Raw genomic sequence first — 14,068 nt, forward strand, 5'->3', positions numbered from 1 at the left:
AAGGGTGTGTGCGCTCCTCAGGTGACTGACAATACAGAAGATTCTACTTTTTAAGTGCATCCCCACCCTCAACGCCGTCCCCCACTATCCCAACCCATCCATCTACAGGAGGTAGGTTTCTCTCTGTTTTAATAAAAATACTATAGCCACAGAACAAATGCACCATTCCAAACTAGGTTTATAGAGCTATGCGAAGAGGATTGTTCTCCCATAGATTTCTATGCCTTTTGTCCTTTTTTGATAGGGATTTACCCAACTGCTCATTAGTGGTTTCCTTAATCCCTTGCAGGAAAATGGGTTCCTCTTAAACTTTGCCACATAGCATGTTTCCCAACTTGTGGACTGAAAAGAATGTGGAAATCTTCACTAGTCAGTGATGGGTAGCCAGAGATATCTAGCAACCACACACCTGAGAACTGAGAATTAGGAAGTGAGCTTCCACATATCTGTCTTGGAGCCTACAAAACTGATGTCACAAAATCCTGAGCTCTAGATGAACCTACTGCCCCCTACAGGCAAAGGGAAGACTGGAAAAGACAAGGCTTTTATTAGTCTTTTCCTTAAAATAAAAATGTCTGACATCCACAAAGGAGAGGACTCCCACCAAGCCAAACCACACCAAACAAAATATGGGGCTCCTGGCTGGCTCAGCCAGTAGAGCATGCAACTAGATGGATGTCAGGGTTGGGAGTTTGTGCCCACGCTGGGCATGGAGCCTACTTAAAAATAAATTTAAAAATAAATGAAACAAAACAAAACTCTGGTGTTTTTTTTTTTCCTGGTGCCATAAAATCTTTATGTACTCAGGAAACAATTTTTGACAATTTATTTATGTCACAGGATAGGATTGTGGGTCATGTGTGATGTTTCCCCCCATTTTCCCAGAATTGTGAATAAGGGTCATCACTGAAAACAAAAGTCACCCAGGAGCACAGAGTCAGAAAACTCACAGAATGAAGCCATTTTGCTTTTCTTCCTTCTGCTTCCACAACCCCAAACCCAAGAGCAGGGGAACATAAGAGAATCGCCTGGGATGGTGGAGGCTGGCTGGCAAGCATTCTTTGTGCTGCCAGCCTGCCTGTGTGCCACCAGGACTAGGGAAGTAGCAGGGCGACAGGCAGTGTGGCGGGGGCTGTCAAGCATCCACACTCACCATCCTGTACCACACCCCACTTTCCCGGCTCCTGAGAGGTAAGAGGCACATCCGTGCCCAAATACCCAAGGGATGGCATGTAAGCTCTATGGCTACAGCCTTGTCTGACACTATCACAGCATGAGCAAGGGCTGCGCCCAGGTCTGACCAATGCTGCCACGAGCCAGGGGTCTGTTAGACAAAGTGGCTGGATTTCCAGAGGGACCACTCACACCTTGGAGGGCTACCTTGAGGCACCCCCTGTCAGCAGGGAGCATTGGAGCTCACAGAGAAGAGTGAGAGCAAAGGCCTACAATCCCCCCCACCCCCCATTCCACTCCTAGCTCTTAGACCCCCAAGTCTAGTCTTTGGGGGTTGGCTGAGAAGGAGAAATGATGTGAATCAGAAATGAGAAAGTTTTAGATGAGTAAAACTGAACTTTAAGACTAAGATGGGCCGTTTTACAAATGAAAGTAAAAAGCTATAGTGTTAGATGAGGGACTTAATTCAGCACACTCATTTGAAATTATGGAGAAAACATGTCATGATTCAGACTCTTCCATATACCAGGTACTCACACCATTCTTCCTCCATCCCCAGTCACTGACAAGATAGAAAGTAATTTCTAATAAAATTACAGCTTCAAAAAGAGACCTGCTGCCTGAGGAAAATAGCACCAGGAACATAATGTGTAGCTCAGAGCTTCCAGCACCATATGACATTCACTGCCCAATAGTAGAAAAAAAAATAAGCTATCGTTCACTAAGAGAAATAAACATTTCCTGGGCCCCAAGTTCTCAGAATTTATCATCAGACTTTTGCTTATTGTAAGGAACTTTCCCTACAGCCATTTTTTTATACAGGAAATGCAAAGACATTTCCCATGTGATTTTGGTGCAGGGCCCAGTAAACAGCAGTCCTGAGAACAATGGTGAAGAAACAAGTCCTTCCCGGGATCCTCCAGCTCCGGCTGAATACAACACACCTGTGGCTTGTTTCTGGCTCAACAGGTATTATCCTCTCCTCACAAAGGAGCTCTTAAGCTCCAAACAAGCTTTCTCTCACTAATCTCCAAAGCATTTCTGTGGCAGGAGCACAGGAGACCAAGGCTCCTGCTATTTTAAAAACCATTTAACAAGGGGACTTGGGTTCATTGTGCCCGTGTCTCCTTACTTGCACCACCACAAATCTTAAGGGAACAAAATCACTAAAGCAAAACTAAAAACTCACAACAGTGAGCATGAAACTAAGAGACAAGGGGCACAGCACAAACTAATGTGGAAATGCTATGGCGTATCCCCTTGCTGTCTCCCGTCAGCCATGGCCAGACAGGGAATGGGGGGGGGGGGGCACCTGAAGCAAGAAACATCTTCCTCCACTTACGATGAGGCTACCTACTTAGAAACCCACTGTAAATTGAAAACCTCCTACAGCGAAGTGCACTTAGTACCCCCGACCCTCCAAACATCCTAGCTTAGCCCTGCTGGCCTTCAGTGCGCGCAGAACACTTAAATTAGCTTATCATTGGGCAAAACCATCTCACCCGAAGCCTACTTGATAATGAAGTGTTGACTCTCTCCTATAATTTGGTGAATACTCAACCGAAGTGACAAACAGAATGGCCTAGACTGTCAGTGTCCCACCTGGTTGTTTACCCTTGGGATCACGTGGCTGACTGGGAGCAGACGCTGCCACTGCTCAGCAACACCAGAGAGGATCTCACTGCATACCGCCAGCCTAGAAGAAGATCCAAGTTCAAAACCCAAAGTTTCTACTGAATGTGTATCACTTTCACAACATCATAAAATAGAAAAATCATCAGTTGTGAGTCAGGGACCGTCTGTAGTAGCACATGCTGGCACTGTTTTTGTGGATGGTTACCATGGGAACCTGCCTCTCTGCTCAAATGCTGAGAGTCTATCAGGATCACATCCTTATGTTCCACAGGCCCAGAAGTAAAGTGTAGGAGGGAGGTTGGATGAGGGGGAGGGGTCAGCACTGATGAAGGATGTGAAGCAAATAGACTGTTGGAGGATCAGGACACATTTGCCTGCTCTGTTGGAGGTCTCAAGAAAGAGGCAGAAGACAGATGGGCCTTAGATGTAGGTCCTACTCTATATCCTGCAACAAATTCATTCATTCACTCATTTATACGCTTGCTCCTTCTTACATTAAATTTTATGGAGCACCAACCATACTCCAGGTACTCTACAGGATGCTGGAAATTTAAAGACCAAGAATATACAGTCCCCACCCTGAGGGAGCTCATAGTCCACATGGCAGACACACACACACACACACACACACACACACACACACACTCAATTAGCCATAACATGGTGTTAGTATGAAAATGTAAAATACCACGGAATCAAAACACTGAGAGCAATTATTTCTTGGGGTTGGTGTGAGGAGCTGGTAAGGGAAAGGTATATTGAGAGGTTAATATTTGAGTGGGGTCGGGATCCCTGGGTGGCTCAGCAGTTTAGCCCCTGCCTTTGGCCCAGGGTGTGATCTTGGAGCCCCAGGATCGAGTCCCACATCAGGCTCCCTGCGTGGAGCCTGCTTCTCCCTCTGCCTGTGTCTCTGCCTCTCTCTCTCTCTCTCTCTCTCTCTCATGAATAAATAAAAATCTTTAAAAAATATTTGAGTGGGGTCTTGAGTGAGAAGTTTGTTAAATACACTGAAAGGGGGAATGTCCAGGCACAAGTGAGGTACTGAAAGACTATCAACAATGACAGCGCTCAGAGCATGCCCAGCTTCCATTCTATGTGCATTAGGGGCATTCTCTCATTTACTCCTCACAATGACTCTGTAGACTAAGTACTGCTATGCCATTTTACAGGTAAAGTAACTGAAGCACAGAGAGGTCAAATGCATTTGCCCACGATCACACTGGTATTAACATTGGGTGGCAGAGCCATGTCTCTGGCTCCCAAGCCCATCCTCCTAACCTTGGCATTATTAAGCTCATCCCACTGGTTTTGAAAGGCCAGATCACAGGACACATGGGGAAGGGGGAGAAATAAGACATGTGACTGTCTGGAAGCAGACCCTGAAACATGGGTGCCAGTGCAAGTAGTTTATTTAGGAGGTGCAGGGGGCACTGGTAGAAAGTGGGAATTGAGGTGGGGAAGGAAGGCAGCAAATGGGGAACACATTCACTGAGGCAGCTGCAATAGTGAGCAACTGGAGCTTACCCCTTGGAGCAGCTTTGGAAGTTGGTACAACACACACCTCTGTCACCTAGTGAGAAAGGTAAGGGTGTTGGGATATTCACACACCAACTCCATCGGCTTGTAGTTGAGGTTGCTCTTGGCGAATGTTAACTTCCTGGCACCAGAACAGAGTTTGTGTGATTGGGGAAGGGGAGTCGGGCACAGAGGTGCACCTGGGAATTGCTGGGGCATGTTGGCCATCAGGTGCTTGCATATGAACAGGGATGGGTAGGGTCTGCTATAAAATCAATCTTGCATCAGCATAGAAAGAGAGTGGAAGCTGAATTGAGAGGTCCAGTTTCTCCTAAGAGAACTTTCACCTCAAGTTTCTTTTGGTTTACCCTCACCGGGACATAGACATGCTTTTCTTTCCCCAACAGGGATTGTGTTCTTAGTTGTGGGAAACTGGTATTTTAGACTCTTGAACTTTATTACTTGGGTAAACGCCAGAAAACTTCACTACACAGTGTGGGTAGCTTCTATAGAAGATTATGTCATTCAAAGCTAAAAGCTGGAAACTCTATCAAACAACATTTATATCAGAGCTTGAGTAGGTAGAAAAGAAGGAAGAGGAGGAAGGGGAAGAGGCGGAGGGGAGAGGAAAAAAAAAAAAACTTCTGCTAAAACTAGCAAGCCTCAAACCCAGCTCTTCTATCTCACTGTTTGCACGAAACTTAGAATAGCACACACAGTTTCCAAACCAAGGGAACCAGGAACTAACATGAGACCCCACCCCACCCCAGCTAACCTTGAAGCATTTATCTACCATGCAACATCCCTCTGGTTGGTATCCCCCTCACCTTCCCACCCCCTCCCCCAAGGTCTGATCTACCCAAGTTTTTGTTTTCCATTACAACTACAGTCTATGAAGGTAGGTGCTTATCCTTCAATTTGAACAGATAAAAACGAATAAATCCCAAACTTGTAACACCCCTGTGTCTGCTCCAGCAGGGGGTCGAAGGACACAAACCCACAAAGTCTGTTCTGTCGTGCAAAAACCATGGGGTTTTGTTTCAGAGCATGTCCTAGGGCTACATCAGAGACTGATGCCATGGCTATGGGGCTAGATCACTCAATTTAAATGAGGTACTGAGTACCTCAGAATATATGATACCGTTACAATTTTCAAACGTTAGGAAATTTTTGCAAGTAGAACTCTCGTATCCAACTTATCAATGGCAGAAAACAGGTGACAAGCCTGCTGAGCGGGGACAAGTGGGCACTTCAGAGTCATACAGAGGGAGAACTGTATCTTAACACACTTACTTCCTTTGGCAAATGACAATTTCCTCTGATAGTCTCATAAAAAATTTTCAAAAAAATAGCCAACATCAAAACAAACATAGTGGATTCATTTAATAAGTCGGTATCAAATTTAAACGTGTTGAAACATAGACCATGTGAAATCATGTGTAGACCACAGTGCGAGGATACCGTCGCCTACCTTTGACACGCTCAAGTCACTTTCCAGACGTTGCTTCATTTACTCTTTCATCCTCAGGAGAGAGGACAATTCTGGCAAGTTAGGAGTATTTCCTGCCCTTGGGTGGGATGGGATGGGAAAGTATGGCTGATGTTGGAAATTTTGAAAAGCACAGCAGGATTATCAAAACACCAAGAATCACCCCCAAAAGGTAAAAGCAAGAACAAAGACACCGGTGTCATTTAAGGACAGACAGAGCCTTTTACAGAGCAGAGTATCAAAGAAAGCTCATTAGGCCTGGCAAGGCTCATTAAAGAGAGCTTCAGACAGGGCACTGACTCACAGGAGGCAACTCAAGTGTGGTCCAGGGTGGCATGTCCTCCCTGAGGCTGCAACCGCCAACAAGATGGTGATGGAAGGTGGGGGAGTGATCTGTCAGTGTCTTCAAGGGCCTCTGGGGCAGAGCCATGGTGCTCTGCCAGCTGTGCAACGGAGACTGTGGTTCAGCTCCGTAGCCAGGGCTCGGTTACTGCACAAGACGACCTGTATAAACAGGCAGGTAAAGACCATCATCTCCTGGATGAGTAAGGGCTCTACCACTCATATTTATTTATAGTTTAGTTCTACCAATTAGCAAATAATGAAAGAAGTAGAGGCGATGATATCAGAAGAGTGTGTAAAAATCAAACTTCCTGGGTGTAAATTCAGGCTATGTCACTAGGATCACTACCATCTTGGGCAAGTAACCACTCTGAGCCTGTTTCCTCATCTGTGCAATCTGGATTTTACAAGAATCTTGTGAGGATTAAATAAGATGGCAGATGTAAGGAATTTAGTATAATACCTCCCAGTAAATGGGAACTATTATCTTGATAGTAATAAGTTACACCAAGGTAAGAGCAAAACTGATGTGGAAAATTATAATCTATGTATGAGGGATGTGGTAGGGGGACGTAGTGATGATAGGTGATGGTTATTATATCAGCCCAAGGTAGGCAAATATGGTTACTTTGGACATGAAACTAAGCTCTGAGTTTCCTAGAATCTAAGGGAAAAGGGAATCATTAAGGCCAAATTATTCTTGTTATGTTATTGAAAAAAAATTTCAGACATAATTCATTCTCAGTAAATTTGTGTGAAATGCAGGAGTAACACTAACCCAGCCTGCTTCTCTTCCTTCACTTCTCCTGAGAGAACTACTACTTCAATTATGAAGCTTTCCAGAGTGTCACTGCCTCAAGCCCTGCTTCTAGGGGACCTGATCTAAGTTACCCCTGTGACTAGGGCCCCAGATTTACTCTAGAGCCATCTCACCAATTCTGGGTAAGCCTTGATCATTTTTGCCACAATTTCTTGGTGATCGCTCCTCTTGAGTAGATATTAGATGAGTACGTGTAGAAAGGCTTAGCATCATTATTTATTTATGGTCATGCAGGTCCAATGGGAGATCTGAATTTTAAAATTTTATTTTCTCAGGAAAAATTGAATTTGCCTCATGTGTGTCTTCAGTAAACTCCAAAGAGGTGGGAATATGCTCATCTACTTTCCCTTAATTTACTGTGTGTATTCACATAAAGAATAGCTTTGCTATCTAAATTTTAAGGACTACAGTTATATGGCAGATTTGGTGGTAGAAGCAGAGGTAAAACTTTTCTAAGAATGATTGTGGAGAGGGACGCCTGGGTGGCTCAGCGGTTGAGCATCTGGGCGTGATCTTGAGATCCGGGATCCAGCCCCGCATGGGCCTCCCTGCAAGATCCTGCTTCTCCCTCTGCCTCTGTCTCTGCCTCTCTCTCTCTGAGTCTCTCATGAATAAATAAATAAATAAATAAATAAATAAATAAATAAATAAATAAATCTTTAAAAAAGGAATGATTGTGGAGAGATGTATTTCTAATTGCCTCCCTGCTCTCCCTCCATTTGTAATGACCGCCACAACCACTATGTGTGTCCTGTGATGACTGCAAAGAAGGTTCTTGTTTGAGAAATAACAAAGCTCTAACCAGCTAAAGAAGAAACTGAGTTACTTTCAGAAGAAGACTAGGTAACACCACCAGAGATACTGTCATTACACTAAGAACTAAGGATTTCATGGGGCTCTCAAAGGAGATTGATCTTTTAGAATTTGAAAAATTAATCACTCATTGGAGAGATTTTGCTCACTAAGTGATTTTTGAGTGGAAAGGAAAATTTTATGGTCCCAAAATGTGTGTGACTTCATATTCACCCCTTCTTTATTCTCACATCTTTACTGAAGGTTCTTAGACATCACTAGCAGGAATAAAAACTAGTAGAATCATATGGAAAATAATCTGGAAAATTCTATCAAAATTACATAATTTGAAATGTATATTGACACCAGAAATTTTGATTTTAAGAATGTATCCTGTAGGTAACTTAATATTTGCATGTGGGTATTTTCTGCAAGATTGATTCTAATAGAAAAAGACAGGAAATGACCCAAATGCTCATCAGTGAGAAACTAGTTAAATATATCTACATAAAGAAATGGAGCTTCAATAAAAGGATAAAAAGCCCTCAATGAATTGACACGGATAGATTTTAAAGACTGTTAAATTTTTAAAAAGCAAGGTATAGAACAGTATGTAGACCCAGCTACCATTTGCATGGGAGAAAAAAGGAGGGGTGCCTGGCTGGCTCAGTCAGTAGAGCATGTGATTCTTGACCTTGGGGTCATGAGTTTAAGCCCCATATGGGGTTCAAGCCCCATGTTGGGTATAGAGCTTGCTTAAAATAAACAAATAAATATGTAAGAAAGAAAAGGAACAAGAAATGTCTCTCTTATTTGCATGCACATGCATCAAAAATCTTTGGAAATAAGAAACTAATAACAATCATTTCCTTATTTCAGGTTAGGAAGAAAATTGGGCAGATGGGCACAGTGGTGGAAGAAAGACTTACCTGCAATGCCTTTTATATATTTGTTTTTTGAACTATATTTAATGTACCTCCATGTCAAGACAAATAAATAAATGTAATTTAAGATAATCTTTTAAAATGTTTATTATGTGCAGAGAACTTTGATCACCACACAGCTCTGCTTTCTAGGAGTTTCTAACCCAACTGATGAGATAGAGGCAAACCGTAATCACTGATATGCCACATTTAACCAAATCTAAAACACCATTAATTTTAAGTCATAGATTATATATGTGTCACTAGGAAAAGAAAGCATGTGGCTAATTAAATTATGGCACAATACTTCCTCTTCATTTACAATTTTCATGTTATACCTTTTTTTAGACACTCATTTACACATCGATTTTTATCATATATCACTCTTGCATGATATATGATGTACAAGAAAAAGTGAAATAGATTAAAGAATTCTTAAAATGTTTTCTTATTTCAGTCTAACTCTTTCTAATCTTTTTCACACAGTATTGTCCTTTGTCTTATCAAAAGGTTTGGTGACATAGTATTTCTAGAAAGTGTACCACTAGGGCAGCCTGGGTGGCTCAGTGGATTAGCACTGCTTTCAGCCTAGGGCCTGATCCTGGAGACCTGGGATCAAGTCCCACATCAGGCTCCCTGCATGGAGCCTGCTTCTCCCTTTGCCTGTGTCTCTGCTTCTCTCTCTCTCTCTCTCTCTCTCTGTCTCATGAATAAATAAATAAAATATTTTTTAAAAAAAGAAAAAGAGGGATCCCTGGGTGGCGCAGCGGTTTAGTGCCTGCCTTTGGCCCAGGGCGCGATCCTGGAGACCCAGGATCGAATCCCACGTCAGGCTCCCTGCATGGAGCCTGCTTCTCCCTCTGCCTATGTCTCTGCCTCTCTCTCTCTCTCTCTCTCTCTCTGATGACTATCATAAATAAATAAAAAAAAAAAAGAAAAAGAAAATGTTCTACTGATATTTCCAGAATTTTCTTCCATGCTGCTGAAAACCTTACTTGCAAATTTTGATGCAATAGTGATTGTAGAATGAATCCAAATTCCAGAACTATTGATATGTGGGGGGAAAAAGTGTTCTTTATAATTGCTTAAATATAAGAGAGGAACAATTTCAAGACAGAAGAGATTTGGGGTATCATGGAAGACGCCTATGGGGGCCAGAATTGAGGCTGGAGTTTAAAGAATGAGAGTGATTTTGGAGTCAGAGATGAGCAGGACAAATGAGTCATGTAAGCAAAAAAGCCTGGCAAATGAAGTGGAAATTACATCTGGGGGAAGGAAAAAAGACAATGTGGCCTTGTAAAGGGAAGAAATGGAGTTAAGGACATAGGACAGAAACTGGGACCCAACCGTAGTGCCCTGAATGGCAGACTCAGAGGTTCAGACTTTATCGCATAGGGAAACAGGGAATCCCCAGACAGCTGGAGACTCCAGCATTTGGGAGAGCCATCAATGGAGCCTTGGAAGCATTCATTTGGAGTAGAAAATATTAGCCAGGGACAACTTAGCTAGGCTGAAGAGTGGAGGGAACAAACAAACAGAACATCCAAAGAAAACCAAAAAAAATGTATACAGAGAGAATCCTGGGCCATAGAATTAGTGCCTGAAGTACTATTGAAGATTTTTCAGTTAATATTTTCCATTTTACAGATAAAGAGAATTTCCTAGAAGGCACATTATAGCTTGCAAGTGGCAGAACCAGGACTAAAAATTGGGTTCTGTGATTTCCTGAACAGCGCTCTTCCTAATGAATCATCTCAGCAAGTAGCAAAGGAAATAGTTTCAAGGAAGCAAGTAGTCAATAAAGCCAAATGATGGCGAGCAACGAAGAATAAGCCCAAAGAGGCCATTGGAAAATTGACCATTCATTGCAAATTCCTGATGACCTTCGGAAGTCTACCTTTGGGAGTAGTCTGGGTTGGAACGTGATTGTGAAATGTTGAAGAAAGGGGGAGGTTTTGCAATTAAAGTCACCATCAGGAAAAGTTTATTATTTTTTCAATGTTTCCTTTCAAAAGGCTCTCAGTACACTCCACAAAGGACTCTAGATTCAATATTATTATTTCCTGGAAATCCTTCAAAATCATGTGACACATTGTCCCTTGGGCAAGACAAAAATGTTATTCACAGGTGGCAGTCACCCAGATTTTCAAATCTTGCCTTTCAACTCTCAAAGAATCCATTGTTTTCTTACAAACAGAAATGTACAAACAAAGATGTTAATCAATAATAGTCTGGCCTATGGGTTTTCAAATTGCATCTCTATGGAACTTTCTTCACTGTGTAATTATCAAATACTGCTTTCTTGTACATCTGCGACACTAAACATAGTATATGTGGGCACCCGAACTGAGTTTCTTTCAGGTGAACAAAAAATCATATGTACCACAAGAAAGTCATCTTGCTAAATTGGCTACTACCGATGCCACTGTAAGCCCCTTAGTATCTCTGGGTGACACTTTTATCTTACAAACATCCTCACTAACAATTGAGGAAATTTAAATTAAAGCAATGAGGTGACATTTCATATTGGTAAATATGTATTTGATTGACAAAAAGTAAAATATTAACAATGTGTAGAGAAAGGGACTCTGGTTGGCATTAATTATTACATCTATTTTTTATTGCAGTATACTAGGATTTATTAAAACTAAAAATGAGGGGCACCTAGGTGGTTCAGGCGATTAAACGTCTGACTCTTGATTTAGGCTCAGGTTGTGATCTCAAGGTCCTGGGATCAAGCCCGGCTTTAGGTTCTACCCTTAGCAGACTGCCTGAGTATTCCAGCCTTCTCCCTCTGCTCCTTTTCCTGCTTTTGCTTATGTGTCCTCTCTCTCCCCTTAAAATTAATAAATAAGTCGTTTAAAAAAACAACAACAACACAACTAAAGGGGGATCCCTAGGTGGCCCGGCGGTTTGGCGCCTGCCTTTGGCCTAGGACGCGATCCTGGAGTCCCGGGATCGGGTCCCACGTCAGGCTCCCGGCGTTGGATCCTGCTTCTCCCTCTGCCTGTGTCTCTGCCTCTCTCTCTCTCTATGTCTATCATGAATAAATAAATAAATAAATCTTAAAAAAAAAAAAACAACTAAAAAGGAACACTCCCTATGACTTAACACTCTCCATTTCTATCGACAGAATAATATATGCACATACATAAGGAAGCATGTTCAAGGATATTTGCAATGGTTTTGTTTATAACAGTAAAAAATTAGAAACAACCCATATGTCCATAAGTTGAAGGCTGGCTAAATGTGTATGTGGTAAAAATATCAGTAGACCTGAAAGACACATGGTTGAATTTTGAAAAGCAAGTTGTAAATAGATATATTTAGTATAGTATCATTTACAAATACACATTGAATAATACTCTGAAGTCTCTGTGGATATACTAACATGTAGATATGTGTGTCCACATATGTGCAAGCACATACTCCAAAACTGGGAACAGAGCTGACCAGGGAAAAAGTGAGGTGAAATACCAAGACTTGGGGTTAGAGGTGGAGGAGGAAGGAGGAGAATTATAGCTTTATCTATAATGGTTATTTTTTTTAAAAAAAGGAGAGTGTAGTTATGTATAACGTCAAATTTAAATTATTTTTTAAGAAAAGTTTGTTAAATACTGTCAAAACCTCTGATTCGTTTAGGAGACTTCAACTGTGATGGCACTATGCAGTATAGCCTTGATGAACGTTAAAAACATTTTTCTACGTTTGCATGTACATAGAGCTGTATCTGTCACTGTCTGGTCGAGATGATAAAGACTTTAAAGGTATTTTCTGCTTAAAATAAAGATTGAAAATGAAAAATAAATATGCAAAACAAACATGAGGTTCCTTTCAACTCTGACCTAGTTTTGAGTCTGTAAGAAATATATTACTCCAGTTAAAGGCCCGAGAATTAGTATCTAGAGAAACAAATTGCCTTGTAGTTTAAAACAACAGACCAGTAAGTTTGCTAAGTTTCTAAGACCCTAATGATACAGATGCTGAGTGTAGCTTTAGGCATCTTTCATCAATGCCAGGCCTTCAGAATAAAAAAGAACATGGCTCATTGCCAAAAACATTTGCCAAGTCCCAATTTGCAAGCACAATTCAGCTCATTTGCACTTCTATCTTGATCTTGAGTGTTTCTCTATTAAGTAATAATAGAACAATGACTTTGTCTCTTGGTTGGAGAGAGCTATGATTTTGGGCAGACCATTCTTTGGGACAAAAATATTCAGAAATATATGTAGCTTCCCATTTCTTATTGGGTTGAACACTCTCCCATGTTGACCTCTTAGGTTAACTCATGGGGGATACACCATGAATGCCAAAGTACTATTTTATCTCAATAATTTGGTCAAACAAGCATTCATCGCTAGAAGGAAATCGTGCGGTCCTAATTTCATGAATGAGGATTTTCTAGTGTTCCTTTCTCTGAGGGCCTGAATTAATCAGCAAATTAGATCTCTTATCAATAAAAAAGAGAGAGAGAGAACAGACCCCTGCTGAGACTCCGAGTCACATATTGAGAATACGTTGTGTTCAGGAACCTCTGATATTTGTATAAAGGAATTATGAAACTCAAGAAGGAGTTGATATGAACCATTGCCAACAGATTGCTAATGGGTGAGATGACAGGAGACATCTGTTGTTTTTGCCTGCCCAGACACCATTCCTTTTTTCTGGCAGTGCCATCCTGATTTCCCCTCTCTCACTCTCAGTTCATGAGGTTCAGGTTGGCCTGTCCCCATCACCTGGCTCTAGGAGTGAGCTCATGACTCAGATCTGGCCATCAGAGAATTCCATGCTGCCGGTCATGGTAACTGACTCATAGATAGATGCTTGACCCAAGCCAGGCTAATGAGAATCCAGGAAGCTTTACTAGCACTGCTGAGGGAAAGATGCATACATTGTGTTCATAGAATTAAATTCTGGAGCCCAAGTAGCCCTGTCTACTAAGAGTGTCTACCTAAAAATAAAGCCAACGCTTTGAAGAGCAGGGCCAAAGGGAGAATGACAGTGTTGTGATGGCATCTCTAAGAACTGAAGCCAGTGCAATGCCTTGAGATTCTCAATTATATGGCTCATTTTGGTTTTGTCCGTAATTTGAGTGGGGTTTTGGTCACTGACAACCAGAAGAATTCAGACTAACAACACCAGCCATACAGTATATTCAGTGTATTGTTAAGCAAGTCTGTGCAGGGACGCCTGGGTGGCTCAGTGGTTGAGAGCCTGCCGTTGGCTCAAGTCATGATCCCAGGTTCCTGGGATCAAGTCCTACATCAGGCTCCCCACAGGGAGCCTGCTTCTCCCCTTTGCCTATGTCTTTGCCTCTCTCTCTGTGTCTCTAATGAATAAATAAATAAAATCTTAAAAAAAATAAAAGGATGCCTGTGT

General features: G+C 41.9%; 1 long non-coding RNA gene across 2 annotated transcripts in view; it reads right to left on the reverse strand.

The window, feature by feature from the left end:
* LOC144294007 (uncharacterized) overlaps positions 1-14,068 on the reverse strand; it is a 41,281-nt gene that overhangs the window by 7,380 nt on the left and 19,833 nt on the right. Inside the window, exon 2 of one of the 2 annotated variants that reach the window (XR_013361390.1) lies at positions 6,117-6,316. The exons of the other annotated variant lie outside the window; for it this stretch is intronic. This is a non-coding gene — a long non-coding RNA (uncharacterized LOC144294007). The remainder of the gene's footprint in view (positions 1-6,116; positions 6,317-14,068) is intronic. 2 annotated transcript variants of the gene reach the window in all.

This window comes from Canis aureus, chromosome 22 (genome assembly GCF_053574225.1).
Source record: "Canis aureus isolate CA01 chromosome 22, VMU_Caureus_v.1.0, whole genome shotgun sequence".
NCBI lineage: Eukaryota > Metazoa > Chordata > Mammalia > Carnivora > Canidae > Canis > Canis aureus.